The following is a 13779-nucleotide window of genomic DNA, read 5'->3' as shown; positions in this document are numbered from 1 at the left end:
ACTTATTTGATTCACCAAATGAAGGGACCGGAAACTGCTTCATGGCAAAAGGCCCCAAGGTATCACACCCCGAGTACTTTGACTTTGATAGTGATGAGGATGACTTGTTAGGAGAAGATGACTTGCTCTTTAATAATACAAGTGATAACATTGAAAATGAACTTGAAAATATTCATGCTAGTCGAGAGAAATCAAATGATGATGATAAGACAAAGATTGAAGGACTAAGTAAAGAATTAAACACTCTTAAGTTAGCTCATGAAACTAGTCTAGAAGATCATAGAGAGCTTGCAAGAACTCATGAGAAGCTACGCTTCGAGAAGCTAAATTTAGAGCAAGAGCATGAGTTCCTAAAAGCAATCAATGATGATCTTCGAAAGAAGAGTTCCTCTTATCTAGCCAAACGATTAATATTGTCTAATTTTGTTACACAAGTTAAACCTAAGAATACTAGTAACAAAGGCAAGAAAGTTTCTTCATCTATTAACAACAAAGCTAAAGCTAGATCAAATTATATTGTTGCTAGTAGCTCTCTTGATTCCACTAGTGATTCTCTTAGCCAAGTTACAACTGAGCAAGAAAACGATTTATTGAAAGGGATTATAGAGAGAGGTGTCTTCTAGAGTCTTGCAGAAGTAAGCAATTCTAGGAAATTGTGCGCAAGCAAGGAGGACATCGAAAGAAGCAAGGTGGTGGCTACTTCAACGAAAACAGAGATGTTTGGGAAGAAGGTCCATATCCCACTCCGAAGTTTGTTCCTCAAGAGGAGAAGTATGATCCTACTCCTCCCAAGGGAACAAGCTCTCAAGATGGCCTTCTATCACAAGATAGGAAGGGCAAGGGAAAGATTCTAGAGGAGATTGACTCATTTGAGGAAGAACCCCAAGCCAAGGTCGAGTGGGTTCCCAAGGACACTTCTAGTACTACCTCATCTAGTGCTACCACAACTCCAAGGATCCCCATCAAGGTGATGTAGGTCCCCAAGAGGAAGAACTAGAAGTTCTTGAGGGGTGACTCCACCAATGAAATTCACTCTTATTCATTTTGGCAAGAACTATATGCAATCAACTCCAACCACATGCATTAGTTCAAGGAGTCACACATTCCCTCAAAGGTGAGCAAGGGACAAGTTAATTAGTGCATCTTTGGACATAACCTCCCATGTATTTCACTCCATGTCCATAGTGTTGGAAATATGCCCTAGAGGCAATAATAAAGTGGTTATTATTATACTTCTTAGTTCATGATAATTGTCTATTATTCATGCTATAATTGTATTAACTGGAAACTGTAATACATGTGTGCATATATAGATCACAATGTGTCCCTAGTGAGCCTCTAGTTGGCTAGCTCGTTGATCAATAGATGATCATGGACATTGGATGTCATTGATAACGGGATCACATCATTGGGGAATGATGTGATGGACAAGACCCAATCCTAAGCATAGCACTAGATCGTCTTGTTCGTCTGCTAAAGCTTTTCTAATGTCAAGTATCATTTCCTTAGAGAATGAGATTGTGCAACTCCCGGATGCCGTAGGAGTGCTTTGGGTGTATCAAACGTCACAACGTAATTGGGTGATTATAAAGGTGCACTACCGGTATCTCTGAAAGTGTCTGTTGGGTTGTACAAATTGAGACTGGGATTTGTCACTCCGTGTGATAGAGAGGTATCTCTGGGCCCACTCGGTAAACCGTCATCATATTGAGCTCAGTGTGACTAAGGAGTTAGCCACGGGATGATGTGTTACGGAACGAGTAAAGAGGCTTGCCGGTAACGAGATTGAACAAGGTATGGGGATACCGACGGTGAAATCTTGGGCAAGTATGATACCGGTAGAGAAAGGGAATTGCATACGGGATTGATTGAATCCATGACATCATGGTTCATTCGATGAGATCATCGTGGAACATGTGGGAACCAACATGGATATCCAGACCCCCGCTGTTGGTTATTGACTAGAGAGGTGTCTCGGTCATGTCTGCATGTCTCCCGAACCCGTAGGGTCTACACACTTCAGGTTCGATGACGCTAGGGTTATAGGGAAATAGTTTACGTGGTTACGAAAGGTTGTTCGGAGTCACGAATGAGATCCCGGACGTCACGAGGAGTTCTGGAATGGTCTGGAGGTAAAGACTGATATATAGGAAGTGAGGATTTGGTCACCAGAATTATTTCGAGCGACACTGGTAATGTACCGGGACCACCGGAAGGGTTCCGGGGGTCCACTAGCAAGGGCCACCAGCCCCAAAGTGCTCCATGGGCTAAGAGTGGGAGGGAACCAGACCATATGTGGGCTGGTGCACATCCACAAGTGGCCCAAGGCGCAACAAGGGTGGAGAGGGGAAAACCCTATGCGTGTGAGGCCAACTTGGGCCTCAAAGGCCCACCCTAGGGCGCTCCACCCCTTGGTGGTCGCCCTCCTTGGACCTAGAGATGCCGCACCCTTTAGGGTGGGAAACCCTAAAGGGTGGGCACCTCCTCCCTCTCCTCCTATATATAGTGGAGGGTTTTGGCCATTTTGAGACACATAATTGAGCTCTCCACAGCGCAAGCATACTCCTCCTCCTCGTCCTCCGTAGTGTTTAGAGACGCCCTCTCGGAGTTACCATGCAGCTCCACTGTCACCACGCCGTCGTGCTGTCGGAGCTCTCCCTTAACCTCTCCTCCCTCCTTGCTGGATCAAGGCATTGGAGACGTCACCGGGCTGCTCGTGTGTTGAACGCGGAGGCACAGTCGTTCGGTGCATAGATCAGATCTACCGTGATCTGAATCGCTGCGAGTACCAATCTGATGACCCACAAGTATAGGGTATCTATCATAGTCCTTTCGATAAGTAAGAGTGTCGAACCCAACGAAGAGAAGAAGTATCTGACAAGTGGTTTTCAGCAAGGTAATCTGTGCAAGCACTGAAATTATCGGTAACAAGTAGTTGTGTGGTGAGATGATTCGTAGCAAGTAGCAAGTAACAAAAGTAACAACGGTGTAGCAAAGTGGCCCAATCCCTTTCGTAGCAAGGGACAAGCCTGGATAAACTCTTATAGGAGGTAAAGCGCTCCCGAGGACACACGGGAATTTCTGTCAAGCTAGTTTTCATCATGTTCATATGATTCGCATTCGCTACTTTGACAGTTTGATATGTGGGTGGACCGGCGCTTGGGTACTGCCCTTACTTGGACAAGCATCCCAATTATGATTAACCCCTCTCGCAAGCATCCGCAACTATGAAAGAAGAATTAAGACAAAGTCTAACCATAGCATTAAACTAGTGGATCCAAATCAACCCCTTACGAAGCAACACATAAACTAGGGTTTAAGCTTCTGTCACTCTAGCAACCCATCATCTACTTACTAGTTCCCAATGCCTTCCTCTAGGCCCAAATAATGGTGAAATGTTATGTAGTCGACGTTCACATAACACCACTAGAGGAAAAACAACATGCAACACATCAAAATATCGAACGAATACCAAATTCACATGACTACTTATAGCATGACTTATCCCATGTCCCCACGAACAAAAGTGACTACTCACAAAGCATAATCATATTCATGACCAGAGAGGTAATGAGTAGCATCAAAGATCTGAACATATAATCTTCCACCAAGTAATCCAACTAGCATCAACTACAAAGAGTAATTAACACTACTAGCAACCTTACAAGTACCAATCGGAGTCGCGAGACGGAGATTGGTTACAAGAGATGAACTAGGGTTTGGAGATGAGATGGTGCTAATGAAGATGTTGATGGTGATGAGTCCCCTCCGATGAGAGGAGTGTTGGTGATGACGATGGCGATGATTTCCCCCTCCGGGAGGGAAGTTTCCCCTGCAGGATCGTCCTACCGGAGCTCTAGATTGGTTGTGCTCAAGGTCCGCCTCGTGGCGGCGGCGATTCCTCCCGAAAGCCTCCTCCTGATTTTTTGTCGAACGAAACCCTTCTTGTAGCAAAAGAGGGGAGCCAAAGGGCCAGTTGGGAGCCCACAAGCCCCCTAGGCGCGGCCAGGGGGGAGGCCGGGCCTAGCAGGCTTGTGGCCTCCTGCTGGCGCCCCTCTGGTACTTCTTCGGCCCAGTATTTTTTATAAATTCCAAAATAAATCCTCGTTGATTTTCATGGCTTTTGGAGTTGCGCAAAATAGGTATCTCAAACTTGCTTCTTTTTCAGGCCTGAATTCCAGCTGCCGGCATTCTCCCTCTTCATGTAAACCTTGCAAAATAAGAGAGAAAAGCATAAGTATTGTACCGTGAAGTGTAATAACAGCCCATAAAGCGATAAATATCAACATGAAAGCATGATGCAGAATGGACATATCACACTCCATCAACCGCGTTCTAGCAACGCTTCCGCTTAGAGATCTTCAAAGGTATGAAGATGCTCTACCCTTTTGCTCGTTGCTGGTTTCTCCATAGATAGATCCTTGTATGACGTAGCATTTTTTTTTTGAAATTACTATGACCCCCAAAAGTGGTATCAGAGCCAAGGTTCTAAGCGTAGAATCTATGCACGAGTAGAACACAAAAGTTGAGGGCGCTCATTTATCAATTTGCTTGCTGTTACTAGTCTTATCTTGATTTGGCGGCATCATGGGATGCAGCGGCCCGGACCTAGTTTACACGTACTCTTACGTGAGGATGGTTCCACCGATCGACATGCACTAGTTGCATAAGGTGGCTAGCGGGTGTCTGTCTCTCCCACTTTAGTCGGATCGAATTCGACGAAGAGGGTCCTTTTGAAGGGTAAATAACATTGGCATATCAACGTTGTGGCTGTCACGTAGGTAAAAAACGTTCTTGCTAGAAACCCTAACCAGCCACGTAAAACTTGCAACAACAAGTAGAGGACGTATAACTTGTTTTTGCAAGGTATGCTATATGACGTGATATGGCAAAAAGGATTGATGTTACATATGTGATGTATGAGATTGATCATGTTCTTGTAATAGGATTCACGAATTGCATGTCGATGAGTATGCCAACCGGCAGGAGCCATAGGAGTTGTCTTAATTTATTGTATGAGATGCAACACCATGTCGATTACTTTACTTTATCGCTAACAGTTAGCTATAGTAGTAGAAGTAATAGTTGGCGTGACGACTCCAAGGAGACACAATGATGGACATCATGATGATGGAGATCATTGTGTCATGCCGGTGATAATGATGATCATGGTGCCCCGAAGATGGAGATCAAAGGAGCAAGACGATATTGGCCATATCATGTCACTATATGATTGCATGTGATGTTTAACATGTTTTACATCTTATTGCTTAGAACAATAGTAGCAAAGATAAGACGATCCCTCAAAAATTTCGAGATATGTATTCCCCTAAGTGTGCATCGTTGCAAAGGTTCGTTGTTTAGAAGCACCACGTGTTGATCGAGTGTGATAGATTCTAACGTTCGCATACAACGGGTGTAAGCCAATTTACACACGCGGAACACTTAGGTTGACTCGACGAGCCTAGCATGTCCAGACATGGCCTCGAATACGGGAGACCGGAAGGTCGAACATGAGTCGTATGGTTGATACGATCAACATAGAGATGCTCAGCATCGATGACTAGTCCGTCTCACGTGATGATCGGACATGGGCTAGTCGACGTGGATCATGTAACACTTGGATAACTAGAGGGATGTCGATCTAAGTGGGAGTTCATTGGAAATTTGATTAGATGAACTTAATTATCCCGAATTTAGTCTAAAAGTGTCTTTATGAATATTGTAGATCCAATGGCCAACGCAAATGTCTCATTCAGCTTCAACGCCTTCCTAGAGAAAACCAAGCTGAAAGATGATGGGAGCAACTATGCGGATTGGGCTCGTAACTTAAAGCTCATCCTCAATGATGCCAAAAAGGCATAGGTCCTCACTGCACCGCTAAGTGATCCTCCCGTTCCCGCGGCAGACCAGGACGCTAGGAACGCGTGGCAGTCGCGGAGTGATGACTACTCTCTCGTTGAGTGGAGCATGCTTTACAGTTTAGAACTGTTGCTCCAAAGGCATTTTGAGCAACACGGAGCATATGAGATGTTCGGGGAGCTGAAACTTGTTTTTCAAGCTCATGCCCGGGTCGAGATATATGAAGTCTCCGACAAGTTCTTTAGCTGTAAGATGGAGGAGAATAGTTTTGTTAGTGAGCACATACTCAGAATGTCTGGGTTACACAACCGCTTGACTCAGCTGGGAGTTGAACTTCCGGATGAAGCGGTCATTGACAAAATCCTCCAGTCGCTTCCACCTAGCTATAAATGCTTTGTGATGAATTACAACATGCAAGGGATGGAAAAGACTATTCCCGAGTTGTATTCAATGCTGAAATCTGCGGAGGCAGAAATCAAGAAAGAGAATCAAGTGTTGATGGTCAATAAGACCACCAGTTTCAAGAAGGGCAAGGGTAATAAAAGCTTCAAGAAAGGCGGCAAAGCTATTGCCGTGCCCGGTAAGCCAGTTGTTGGGAAGAAGAACAAAGGACCCAAGCCTGAGACTGAGTGTTATTACTGCAAGGGTACCGGTCACTGGAAGCGGAATTGCCCCAAGTAATTAGCGGACAAGTATTGGGGAACGTTGCATCGGAAACAAAAAATTTCCTACGCACATGAAGACCTATCATGGTGATGATCATCTACGAGAGGGAGATCGGATCTACATACCTTTGTAGATCGCTAAGCGGGAAGCGTTAAGAAACGTGGTTGATGTAGTGGAACATCTTCGCGATCCAAATCGCCGCCGTCCCACGATCCGTCTTGATCTAGTATCGAACGGACGACACCTCCGCGTTCAGCACACATACAACTTGATGACGATCTCCGCCTTCTTGATCTAGCAAGAGAGACGAGGAAGTAGATGAGTTCTCCGGCAGCGTGACGGCGCGCCTGTGATGGTGGTGATCTATTCCTGCAGGGCTTCTCCTAAGCACCGCAGAAATCCGATCTAGAGGAAGAACTACAAACTAGAGGAGAGGGTTGCACGTGGCTGAAATTGTGTCTCAAAAACCCTAAAACCTCTAGTATATAAGAGGAAGGAGGGGCTAGCCTTGAGCACCAAGGGAAACCCCCTTGGGCTCTGCCGAACTAGGAGAGGAAGAGTCCTCCTCCAATCCTACTTAGAGTAGGACTCCTCCCCAAGTTGTCCACCTCTTTTGGTTTTTTCCACTTTTACCTGTTGGGCTTTCTTTGGTTGAATAGTCAGCCCACTAAGAGCTATTGCTCCACCATCAAGTCCACGTGGCCCTCTTGGGGAGTGGTGGGCCCACCTGGTGGGCCCTCGGTATCCATTTGTCACTCCCTGTACACTGCCGGCAATGCCTGAAATCCTTCTGGAATCCAAATACCAACTTCCTATATATCAACCTTTGTTTCTACACCATTTCGGAACTCCTCGTGATTTCCGAGATCTCATCTGGGACTCCGAACAAAACTTCGATCACCAGCACCTATAACTCAACTATACCGAAACGTCACCGAACCTTAAGTTTGCAGACCCTGCGGGTTTGAGAACTATGCAGACATGACATGAGACACTCTTCGATGAATATCCAATAGTGGGACCTGGATGTCCATATTGTATCCTACACATTCTACGAAGATCTTATCGGTTGAACCTCTATGTCAAGGATTCGTATAATCCCGTAGACCATTCCCTTTGTCCTTCGGTATGTTACTTGTCGAAGATTCGATCGTCAGTATCTCCATACCTATTTCAATCTCGTTACCGGCAAGTCTCTTTACCCGTTTCGTAATACAAGATCCCCTGACTAACCCTTTAGTCACATTGCTTGCAAGGCTTATATGTGATGTTGTATTACCGAGTGGGCCCCGAGATACCTCTCCGTCACACGGAGTGACAAATCCCAGTCTTGATCCATGCTAACTCAACGGACACCTTAGGAGATGCCTGTAGAGTACCTTTATAGTCACCCAGTAACGTTGCGACGTTTGATACACACAAGGCATTCCTCCGGTGACAGTGAGTTACATGATCTCATGGTCACAGGAATGAATACTTGACATGCAGAAAACAATAGCAACAAAATGACACGATCATATGCTACGTTCATAGTTTGGGTCAGGTCCATCACATCATTCTCCTAATGATATGATCCTGTCATCAAGTGACAACACTTGTCTATGGCTAGGAAACCTTAACCATCCTTTATCAACAAGCTAGTCAACTAGAGACTCACTAGGGACACCGTTTTGTCTATATATCCACACAAGCATTTATGTTTCCATTCAATACACTTATAGCATGGGTAATAAACGATTATCTCGAATTAGGAAATATAATAATAACTACTTTATTATTGCCTCTATGACATATTTCCAACAGTCTCCCACTTGCACTGGAGTCAATAATCTAGTCTCACATCTTCATGTGATTTACAATGTAATGAATCTAACACCCATACAGTTCTGGTGTTGTTCATGCTTCGCTCGTGGTAGAGGTTTAGTCAGCGGATCTGCAACATTCAGATCTGTGTGCACTTTCCAAATATTTATGTCTTCCTCCTTGATGTAATCGCGAATGGCGTTGAAGCGTCGCTTTATGTGTCTGGTCCTCTTGTGAAACCTTGGGTCCTTGGCTAGAGCAATGGCACCAGTGTTGTCACATAACAGATTGATTGGATCCAGTGCACTTGGCACTACTCCAAGATCTAACATGAACTGCTTCAAACAGACTCCCTCCTTGGCCGCCTCTGAGGCAGCTATGTACTCCGCTTGGCATGTAGAATCAACTACGACGCTTTACTTGGAACTCCACTAGCTTATCGCACCCCCGTTAAGAACAAATATGTATCCGGTTTGCGACTTAGAGTCATCCGGATCAGTGTCAAAGCTTGCATTAATGTAACCCTTTACGACGAGCTCGTCACCGCCATAAACGAGAAACATTTTCTTAGTCCTTTTCACGTACTTCAGAATATTCTTGACCGACGCCCAGTGTTCCACTCCTGGATCACTTTGAAACCTGCCTGCCATACTTATGGCCAGGCTGACATCCGATCTTGTGCATAGCATTGCATACATGATAGACCCTATGGCTGAAGCATAGGGGACGACACTCATCTTTTCTCTATCTTCTGTAGTTACTCGACATTGAGTTTTACTCAACTTTATACCTTGTAACACAAGCAAGAACCCCGTCTTGGCTTGTTCCATTTTGAATTTCTTCAAAATTTATCAAGGTATGTGCTTTGTGAAAGAGCTATCAGGTGCCTCGACCTATCTCTATGGATCTTTATGCCCAATATGTAATCAGCTTCTACTAGGTCTTTCATTGAAAAACTTTTATTCAAATAATCTTTGACGCTTTCCAAAAACTCCACATTGTTTCCAATCAGCAATATGTCATCCACATATAATATTAGAAACTCTATAAAGCTCCCACTCACTTTCTTGTAAATACAAGCTTCTCCAAAAACTTGTATAAACTCAAACGCCTTGATCACCTCATCAAAGCGTTGATTCCAACTCCGAGATGCTTGCACTAGTCCATAAATGGATCGCTGGAGCTTGCACACCTTGTCAGCATTCTCTGGATCGACAAAACCTTCGGCTTGTATCGTATACAACTCTTCCTTAAGAAACCCATTAAGGAACGCCGTTTTGACATCCATCTGCCAGATTTCATAATCAAAAAATGCAGCTGTTGCTAACATGATTCCGACAGACTTAAGCATCGTTACGAGTGAGAAATTCTCACCATAGTCAACTCGTTGAACTTGTGAAAAACCCTTTGCCACAAGTCGAGCTTTATAAACAGTCACATTACCGTCCGCGTTCGTCTTCTTCTTAAAGATCCATTTGTTCTGAATAGCCTTGCGGCCTTTAGGTAATACTTCCAAAGTCCACACTTTGTTTTCATACATAGATCCTATCTCGGATTTCATGGCTTCTAACCATCTGTTAGAATCTGGTCCCACCATTGCTATTCCATAACTCACAGGCTCAATGTTGTCTAATAACATGATAGACAAGACATGATTCCCGTACCACTCGGGAGCAGTACGTGCTCTTGTCGACCTGTGAGGTCCGATAGTAACTTGATCAGAAGCTTCATGATCATCATCATTAGCTTCCTCTTCAAATGGTGTTGCCTCCACAACAATTTCTTTCTGCCCCGCGCCACCATCTTGTTGAAGCAGAGGTTCTCTAACCTCAGCAAGTTCTATCTTCCTCCCACTCAATTCTTTCGAGAGAAACTCTTTCTCAAGAAAAGCTCCGTTTTTAGCGACAAACACTTTGCCTTCGGATATGAGATAGAAGGTATAGCGAACTGTCTCTTTTGGGTAACCTATGAAGACACACTTTTTCGCTCTGGGTTCTAGCTTTTCAGGCTGAAGCTTTTTCACATAAGCATCGCATCCCCAAACTTTAAGAAACAACAACTTTGGCTTCTTGCCATACCATAGCTCATATGGTGTCGTCTCAACGGGTTTTGATGGTGTCCTATTTAAAGTGAATGCAGCTGTCTCTAATGCATAGCCCCAAAACGATAATGGCAAATCGGTAAGAGACATCATAGATCGCACCATATCTAACAAAGTACGATTACGATGTTCGGACACACCATTACGTTGTGGTGTTCCAGGCGGTGTCAACTGTGAAACAATTCCACATTGTATTAAGTGAGCACAAAACTCGTAACTCAGATACTCTCCTCCTCGATCAGATCGTAGGAACTTGATCTTCTTGCTACGATGATTTTCAACTTCACTCTGAAATTGCTTAAACTTTTCAAATGTTTTAGACTTGTGCTTCGTCAACTAGATATAGGCATACCTACTCAAATTGTCAGGGAAGTTGAGAAAATAATGATATCCGCCGCGCGCCTCTATGCTCATTGGTCCGCACACATCAGTATGTATAATCTCCAATAAGTCACTTGCAAGCTCCATTGTTCCAGAGAACGGAGTCTTTGTCATCTTGCCCATGAGGCATGGTTCACATGTGTCAAGTGATTCAAAATCAACTGACTCAAGAAGTCCATCAGCATGGAGTTTCTTCATGCTCTTAACACCAATATGACCTAAGCGGTAGTGCAACAAGAAAGTGGCGTTATCATTGTTAACTCTACATCTTTTGGTCTCACTATTATGGATGTGAGTGTCATCACAATCGAGATTTAATATGAAAAAACCCCTCACATTGGGTGCATGACCATAAAAGATATTACTCATATAAATGGAACAACCATTATTGTCAGACTTAAATGAGTAACCGTCTCACAATAAACAAGATCCAGATATAATGTTCATGCTCAACGAGGCACTAAATAACAATTATTTAAGTTCATAACTGATAACCCACAAGTATAGGGGATCACAACAGTTTTCGAGGGTAGAGTATTCAACCCAAATTTATTGATTCAACACAAGTCGAAGCCAAAGAATATTCTCAAGTATTAGCAGTTGAGTTGTCAATTCAACCGCACCTGAAAGATTTAGTATCTGTAGCAAAGTATCAGTAGCAGAGTAGTGTGATAGCAACAATATCAACAGTAATCAGTAGCAGCAAAGTGACAGTAGTAGCAGCAGAGTAACAACAGCAGCAGTAGCGACAAAGTAACGTAGCAAGGACCAGTAGTAAAAGACTCGTAGGCATTGGATCGGTGATGGATGATTATGCTGGATGTTATTCATCATGTAACAGTTATAACACGGAGAGATATGTAACTAGCTCCAGTTCGTCAATGTAATGTAGGCATGTATTCCGTATGTAGTCATACGTGCTTAGGGAAAAGAACTTGCATGGCATCTATTGTCCATCCCTCCCGTGGCAGTGGGGTCCTAATGGAAACTATGGGATATTAAGGTTCTCCTTTTAATAAAGAACCGGACCAACACATTAACACTTGGTGAATACATGAACTCCTCATACTATGGTCATCTCCGGGAGTGGTTCTGGCTATTGTCACTCCGGGGTTGCCGGGTAATAACACATAGTAGGTGACTACAACTTGCAAGATAGGATCAAGAACACACATATATTAACGAGAACATAATAGGTTCAGATCTGAAATCATGGCACTCGGGCCCTAGTGACAAGCATTAAGCATGGCAAAGTAGTAGCAACATCAATCTCAGAACATAGTGGATACTAGGGATCAATCCCCGTCAAAACTAACTCGATTACATGATAGATATCATCCAACCCATCACCGTCCAGCATGCCTACGATGAGATTACTCACGAATGTTGAAGAGCATCATGGAATTGGCGACGAAGGAAGGTTGGTGATGACGATGGCGACGATCTCCCCTCTTTGGAGCCCAGAACGGACTCCAGATCTGCCCTCCAGAGGAAGAACAGGAGGTGGCGGCGCCTCCGTATCGTAAAACGCGATGAACTCTTCTCCTTGATTTTTTTCCGGACGAAAGGGACTAAATAGAGCTGAGATGGAGGCGGTGGAGCAAAGTGGGCCCCACAAGCCTGCCAGGCGCGGCAAGGGGGGTGGGGCCCTCGCCTGGTGGGCTTGTGGGCTCTCAGCTCCACCCCTCCGGTTGATTCTTGCGCCAGTATTTTTTATATATTCCACAAAAAATCCCTGTAAATTTCCAGGTCATTCCGAGAACTTTTTTTTTTGCGCAAAAACAACACCATGGCAATTCTGCTGAAAACATCGTTAGTCTGGGTTAGTTCCATTCAAATCATGCAAATTAGAGTCCAAAACAAGGGCAAATGAGTTTGGAAAAGTAGATACGATGGAGACGTATCAACTCCCCAAGCTTAAAACCTTGCTTGTCCTCAAGCAATTCAGTTGACAAACTAAAAGAGGCAAAAGAAAAACTTTTACGAACTCTCTTTGATCTTGTTGTTGCAACTATGTCTAACTCATATCCATAATTTCAGCAAGATCACAAGCAAACCACATAAGAAAATGACATCTAGGTCTCACGGTAAACTCATATCAATGGCATAATCAACTAGCGAGCAATAATAATAAGTTTCAAACGTCAACACTTCAATCAGAAAAATCATGAAGCAGTGTGAACACATGGTATCTTGCTAGCTCTTTTTGAGACCGCAAAACATAAATGCAGAGCACCTTCAAAGACCAAGGGCTGACTAAACATTGTAATTCATGGCAAAGAAGATCCAGTCACAGTCATACTCAATATCAGTCAAAAGCAAAGCATAAAAATGACAGAGGTGCTCTCTAATTGGTGATTTTATAAGAAGAGGATGACTCAACAGGAACATAAATAGATAGGCCCTTCGCAGAGGGAAGCATTGATTTGCAGAGGTGCCAGAGCTCAAGCTTTGAAAACAGAGATAATAATTTTGGGTGGCATGCTTTCATTGTCAACGCAATGACCAAGAGTTTTCACTATCTTCCACGCTACACATGCTATAGGCGGTTCCCAAACAGAAAAGTAAAGTTTTGACTCCCCCACCACCGATCAATCACACTCCACGACTAGCTGAATACTCGGGTGCCGTCCATACCAACATCAATCCAGGGGGAGTTTTGTTAGCAATTATCGTTTCGATTTGAGCATGGAACTGGGCATTCCAATTACCGGCCCCTTTCTCATGAATGATAGTGAATAAACACATATCGAGGATAACACGCCTAGCATGGAAGATACTGATCGCCCCTTGTCACCACATGAGCGGTTCAGGCATGCAAAACAGATTATTTCTTGAAGATTTAGAGAGTGGCACATGCAAGTTTACTTGGAACGACAGGTAGATACCGCATATAGGTAGGTATGGTCGACTCATATGGAACAACCTTGGGTTTATGGAAGTGGATGCACAAGCAGTATTCCTGC

The sequence above is a fragment of the Hordeum vulgare genome, chromosome 1H (assembly GCF_904849725.1).
Source record: "Hordeum vulgare subsp. vulgare chromosome 1H, MorexV3_pseudomolecules_assembly, whole genome shotgun sequence".
Classification (NCBI taxonomy): domain Eukaryota; kingdom Viridiplantae; phylum Streptophyta; class Magnoliopsida; order Poales; family Poaceae; genus Hordeum; species Hordeum vulgare.
This window is presented reverse-complemented; position numbering follows the sequence as displayed.